General features: G+C 41.2%; 1 pseudogene; it reads right to left on the reverse strand.

The window, feature by feature from the left end:
* Positions 1 to 3,537: 3,537 nt before the first annotated feature.
* Positions 3,538 to 4,427, reverse strand: LOC117014396 (developmental pluripotency-associated protein 2-like; annotated as a pseudogene).
* Positions 4,428 to 5,221: the final 794 nt, after the last annotated feature.

The raw sequence follows: 5,221 nt of genomic DNA on the forward strand, positions 1-5,221 counted from the left end.
TATTTTAGGGCACAGGGTAGAGATCATAGGATTGAGGCAGGAGGGTAGCTTTTTCAATTAACAAAAAGAGGAAAAGGCTGCTGTGGTCTACAGTGAGAACTCCATGAAAGAAGATCATTCGTTAGTGTCTCTCTAGGTCAACCCAGCCTGCTCCCCAATAACGTGGCCATTCACATGAACTCATACTCCCCTGGACAGCTGGGTCACTAGCAAGAGTATGTGATTGTTTTCTCTCTGCTCCCTGGAATTGTAGTTATTTAGCACGAAGATTAAGCAACTTGTGTGGCCTCACGATTCTCCCACTTGAAGCTTTCAAAATTTTACTTTTGTATATCCAGGGGAACTTATACTGGGTGGAGTGACTTTGCTTGTGACCGCTAGCTCCTCAGAATGTTGCTCTCTGAACCCAGGAAAGTGATACACTGTGTTTGGGTTACTCTTTGGTTTCTAAGGCTAAAGTTGGCACTTAGAACAATAAGTGAAATAAGCGTTCAAATTGAGAGGTAATGTACTTACTCTGACAAAACTGAATTATTTGCTGACCAACCTTATCCAGTTGGTGGACTTTAGCCATGTCCCCGCCCCCACTCCTCCTCCTCCTCCTCCAGGATCATCCTCCTCCTCTTCGGAGTCATCTCTTATGTAGCTCTTATGTAGCTCTTATGTAGCACTTTGCAACTCCAAACACTTTCTCATGCATTGCCTTGTTTGGTCATTATGGCTGTTCTTTGAGGCCCAGAAGGGTGTTGATTGTCTTACCATTTAAGGTATGAAGAAGCTGAATCTCTAAAATCATATATTGAGTATCAGAGCAAAGAAGAGAATCTAGACTTTCTAACTGAGAGCTCTTTGCTCTTTCTGAAGCACATCGGGGCAGGCTTTGGGAGGAGTACACGGAGCAGTTGAACCCTGAGCTGAGCTCCTAGCCTGCCTTGAACTCTGAGCTTGAGCAGGGACTGAGGTTACTCTCGGAATACAAGCGATGGCTTTGAATGGATGGATTAGTCATTCTGCCAGTTCAGTGTAATTATCTGAGAAAATATGATGTCCCCCCTCTTTTGTAAATTGGCGATGTGATGGTACAGGGAGGTGTTCTGACAAGCTTGAAGTGTCACCTTGTGAGGTCCTCCCCAGAGACTGCTCTAGGTTACCTGTTACATGCAGTAAGTGAACCACCCCCAGCCCTGTCTCCATGGATACAAACACAGAACTTGCTTTTTGAAATTCTCTAAATCTCAGTGTGACTGGCAGTCCCAAATTGGCTGTCCTAAGCCACGCAGGACAGCAGGAAGTATTTAAATGTTCAACACATTAAACGAACCAAAAATATAAAGTGAGACTGACTCATGGCTGGGGAAGAGGCAAAGGCGGATGACTTTCCATTGCCCTGGCCAGAAACTTTGGGGGGGCTAAAATACATCCTACGTTTCACCACATCTCCCCTCACACTCTGACCATCGCCCTCTTGTTGCAGCAAGACTGTAAGATGTGCAGTGTGGAGAGAAGAAAGGGAGCTAGGGGTGTGGAGTGAAGGTAGGGGTCTCAGCGCAAAAGTGGGATCACGGAGCACTTGAATTCCAGAAGACCACAGCTAGATTGTGAGCAACTCTAACATTAGGGAGAAACACTCTATTTATTTGTATAGTTTTCAAACCTACTGTAGTGCCAGGTAGATCGTAGTAGTTGCTTAATAAATAGTTGAGGGAATGACAATAAACTGGTGTGAGCCTTTACTAATCTCACCTGCTTTTTCCTCCGTGGGTCAAGCTCCCAGTTCCAACTGCTGGCCCTGCCTGATGGCTGCCACTAGAATTGCCTTTCTGATCTTGCTACCATTTGTGGGACCCCAGGCTTTGCCTGGCTTTGGGAGCCTGTGTGGGCCCCCAGCCCATCCTTCTGGCAGCCCAACCTGCTGCCTGTGTTGAGATTCTGATGGAATGTTTGTCAGGTAGCCTGTTTCAAAATTTCTCAGTTTTTCATTTATTGACAATAAAACCCAACCCGTTCTGGAAAAAGTGAAGGCCCTTTTAGAAAACTATTTGAGAAATAAATGATTTTTGTAACAACATGAGACTCCACATATACGGTGGTGGTTTTGAGAAAATTTTTAGGTATCAGAAGTCTTGGCAAAAGAAATAAAAAGTTTAGTTTTTTGGAGGCAACTTGGCAGTATCTATCAAAAAGAAGTATAAACACTTTGATCCAGTAACTTCAGTTCCAGAAAGCTAATTTACAGAAATACATAGTGTACAAGGGTATAATTGCAAAGGTGCTTAATGCCACATGATTTGTAATAATAAAAACTGAAATCATTGTAAGCCCATTAACAAGGAAATTGGTAAATTATGGTATATCTATGCAATAGAATATTATTCATCAAGTGAAAGGAATCAGGGAAATCCAGGATATATTTTTTATTTAATATGCAAGGGGCTGAATAGTTTGCATAGTATGATTATATAGTTAAAAACCCCTATGTATTAGCATATGTGTGTGTGTTCTGTGTATTATCAAATATATATGCACACACTTATATATTTTCTATTTATGTGTGTGTGTGTGTGTTTGTATATATATGTATATTCATATATATTTATATTTATAGAGAAAGGTCTGGAAAGATACACACCAAATAGTTAAGAGTGGATATCTATGGAAAGAGAAAATGGAGTGGGATGATTATCTAATTAGCTGACCATCTACAGCTCTAATGTTTTCTCTTCCCTTTTGCCATTTTGGACTATGTATGTCACAGGAAGATGAAAGGAAATAATAGCTAACTTAATTCTGCATTTCTTAGCTCTTGTGCCTATGCCTCTTTTCTTCCCTACAGCGTGTGTGTGTGTGTCTGTGTATAAATTGAAGTTGAATTTGAGGTTGTGGTTTAGTATCAGAGTTCATGTATCTGTTTTCTTCTTGTTTCCCATGATTTTATTATCATGGATAACGTGTACAGTCAAGAGTAGATTAAAGATATATTTTACTATTAATAATGTATAATTCCAAGAGTTTTATGTTAGAATGTAGATGACTCCTTTCTCGGGTACAAAGAAAGCACTTGAGCAAAATGGTAAGAAAGTGTCCACATTCTGTTGTCTTGAATGGTAGAGATTTTCATGTAGACTCAGGTATAACAAATGCCAGCTTCATCAGTCACCAACCATGTAAAATTGGAACACTCATTGAGTCTTCCAGAGCCTTAGTTTTTTTGTAAGTGACACAATAGTATCCATCTAGCAGGGCTTTTGTGAAGATTAAGTGAGACACCATGTGTGAAAATACTTAGTATGTACTGTAGATGCTCAGTGTCTTGTTTTCTTCTGGTCCTTTCTTAGGATTCTCTCAAACATGCTTTTGGGTTTTGCTGTTCTCAGAACAGTATTTATTTATTTATTTATTTATCTATTTATTTATTTATTTATTTATCTATTTATTTATTTATTTTAGCTGTGAGCTCTCCACCATTTATTCTTTATTAAGACATGGCCCATCTAAAAGAAATGATGTGGGTGTGTTCAAACCAGGTTGCTTCTCCTTTCATATTGTGATTAATCTTTCCATCCTCTTACTCCTCTTAACACATTCAGGGCATAACATTGTCTTCTAGGTCTGGGTATGGGAGAGTACAGGCTGGTAACAGGAAGAGAGAGATCATCTTCTTGGGAGTGTCAGGCACCCAGGCCTGACCTGGAAGGAACTGCAGGTGAATCCAACCTTTTGTGTCTGCCAAGGGAGGTCTGCCATGGACCACGCATAACCTGACACCAAAGGTTTGCTGCAGAAAGTTCTCAGCAGAAGTAGAAACAGAACATGAACTAACAGCCTTCGGTTGAATGGCTGTTGTAGCAATTCTTGCCCATGCTGTCAGCATGGCTTCCTGAGCTGAAGTCACATCAACTGTATTGGTCCCTTCCGCTCTCTCTCATCTTACAACTTTTCTGACTCCTTGCTCTCTTGCTCACCATCTTGCATTTCCTTGAACATGACTGCAATGTGGTCTCCTGTGGTGTTTTAGGAATATTCTTTCCACTGTCTTCATATTCCTCACTCACTTGTTTTTCTTCAGAGGAAGCATGTTCCTTAAACCTCAGATAAACTTCTGTTTTCTTGCCATTGGTATTCAGATTGTTGATCTCCATACCGCACAGTGTCCCAATGCTCTTTATTAATTGGAGGCAAAATAGTTGGCAAGGGGAGTATTGGTTTTTGGCAAGCTTTGAATTATTTATTTTTTGAGGAAGGTAAAGTTTGTCATTTGTCCTAGGTATCTTCACATTGGCGTCTGAGGTTGTAGAAACGCTTGGTTCCATTTGATGTTCTTCATTAGGTTCTTCATTAACTGGAACCAATGTGAGAATCACACTTTCTTCATCTAATTCATCCTCAAAGTAATCCTTTCCACTGCTATCAGAATTTGAGCTTGCCATTTCCAGGAACACTCAGAGGAAGGCAAAGCCAGCACTGTTAAGGATACCCACTGTTTACTTCTTTTAACTTCCAGAGCAGTTTAATTTCTCCCCACTTCCTGCCCCCCCCCCCAGGGCATTTTAATCTTTACCAGTGCCCTATGTTTTAGGATTATCTGCAGTTACATCACCGCTTTGCCTGTCCCCCCAACCACTCTCCCTTCTTTCCTCTCCATTCTTTTCTCCTCAGTCATTTCCTTTTGCCTTCTTCTCTTCCTCCTCACTTCTATTTCCAATTAATTTTTGCCTTTTTCTAATTCCTTCTCACCTTCCACTTCTCCATTTATTTCCTAAGACTGTTGGGGGAGAGACAAGTGGTTCAGAGGGCAAGAGAAAGAAACCCAGAATGTAGAAAGGGAATAAAGCCTACTCTTTGTCCTTCACACTTGAGCCACTCTGGATTTCTCCCAGTTCTCCAAGCTGTGCTTTGTCATATCTCCATGTCTTTGCACATGGTGTTCCTTCTTTATTTTTCCCTACTTTACTTGGTAAATTACACTTGTGTTTCAGGTCTCAGAGGCATTTCCTTGGGGTGGGGGGCTGGTCCTGGACTCCAGTACACTAAGTCATACAAGGTCTGACAAGTAAATTCATGAACTCATCCTAGAAAAAGTGCTACATTCCTCATTGCTGAAGATCACTACAGTCACCTTTGAAGTACTCCCCTTGGGAAGCTACGCACCCACCCCAGTGCCTAGTCCATGCTTCAAAGCAATTTTGGAACTCTTTTTCTGGAATGGCCATCAGAGCTGTCA

Source organism: Rhinolophus ferrumequinum, chromosome 2 (genome assembly GCF_004115265.2).
Source record: "Rhinolophus ferrumequinum isolate MPI-CBG mRhiFer1 chromosome 2, mRhiFer1_v1.p, whole genome shotgun sequence".
Classification (NCBI taxonomy): domain Eukaryota; kingdom Metazoa; phylum Chordata; class Mammalia; order Chiroptera; family Rhinolophidae; genus Rhinolophus; species Rhinolophus ferrumequinum.